The sequence below is a fragment of the Penaeus monodon genome, chromosome 14, assembly GCF_015228065.2.
Source record: "Penaeus monodon isolate SGIC_2016 chromosome 14, NSTDA_Pmon_1, whole genome shotgun sequence".
Taxonomy (NCBI): Eukaryota; Metazoa; Arthropoda; class Malacostraca; order Decapoda; family Penaeidae; genus Penaeus; species Penaeus monodon.
The window spans coordinates 51,157,651-51,159,186 of NC_051399.1; the positions used below are offsets into that span (position 1 = coordinate 51,157,651).

The following is a 1,536-nucleotide window of genomic DNA, read 5'->3' on the forward strand; positions in this document are numbered from 1 at the left end:
GCTTTCCCCTTCTAAATTCACTCACTGCCTGCATTTTACTGAAGACTTTCTTCTAATACACCGGACTTTCACACCTTCATTATGTTACGTATACGTATACGTATAATGTAATATGTGGACATACTTTACCCATTAAAAAAATATTTATATAATCTACAACTATTTGATGAAATGGTATACAACAAAATATAGATGGAAACTTAAGGCATATTCTATACATAGTTTAAAACAAACAAAACAAAACAAAAACATTTATACATATCAAATAACGCGGCACAGGGACTATACTAAACTATATGAAGGATATATCTTCCTATTGCCTATTCCAATGCATATCCAATCAAATTAAAGGTGCATATTACTAGGTACTATAAGATAATCTAATACGGGAATCAAAAACTTCATAAATCTTTAAAACTGTTAATCATATGTTGGTATATGTATGATGTACTATGTGGACGTAGTTTGCCTATTTAAAAATATTTTCATTGTCTACGTTTATTTGATGAAATGGTAAACAGTAATATATAGAGGGGAACGTAATGTATATACTATACAGTTTAAAATAATAAGACATATATATACTTATCAAATAACGTGGCACAAAGACTAAATTAAACTATATGAACACTGAATGCATATTTTAAATGTTACCTATTCCAATGCATCTACAGTGAAATTCAAGGTGCACATTTCTAGGTACTATAAGATAGTCTAATATGGGAATCAAAAGGTTCATTTATCTTAAAAACAGTATCCCAATGGTTCAACATTCCTCCTCATATGTGATGTTTCAATTTCAATTGTTAAATTCAGTCATGTTCATGGCTTACATACTTCGTTAACATAAATGTCATGACTACACACTTACTTTGTGCGTGCCAATCCTTATTAGATAAAATAACAATAGTGTTTCTTTCAAGATATGCCTTTCTTGTCCTTCTACTCATCGCTCTACGACTTCTCAGTCTACCTTTGTTGATCTCACTTAATCAGTATATACTATTAACTCTGGTTTCCCTTCAAAACGCATAAATCTTTCGCCTTTTACTAAAGATTTCCGTGGAGGGGAACAACTCAATGAGTCTTACTCAATTTTTTCTATAGCCCACTTCGGTGGGTTCAAATTCAACATAAACGCAATAAACATATAATTCATTGATAGTAATCTTGTAGTAAGGAGAATGTCTCGATATGTATTCAAAGAGATTGTTACTACATAATATTTCAATCTTCCATCCTCAACTAAACCATAAAATGCTTTTCCATTTATATCAGTCGTACATTATTTCCATTAAAAACGCTAGCAGTTGGTATACAAATAAAATAATGAGCAACAACATTAGCTTTGGTTTCGGAAATATGTGTACGTACATTACACGTTAGTTGTCTACCTTCTGTATATAGATATTTACATTTCTCACACCACTGATCTACTCTGATACAACTCCCATAATTTATAGTTATGTATATATGTATATATGTGTGTGTGTGTGTCTATATAAATGTCAAATTCCTTTCACTACCCATTTCTTT

The 1,536-nt window shown here is 30.7% G+C and overlaps 1 non-coding gene across 1 annotated transcript; it reads left to right on the forward strand.

Moving 5' to 3' along the window:
* Positions 1–1,006: 1,006 nt before the first annotated feature.
* Positions 1,007–1,124, forward strand: LOC119581399. The gene has a single exon (XR_005229536.1). It is a non-coding gene; the product is annotated as a U5 spliceosomal RNA (small nuclear RNA).
* Positions 1,125–1,536: the final 412 nt, after the last annotated feature.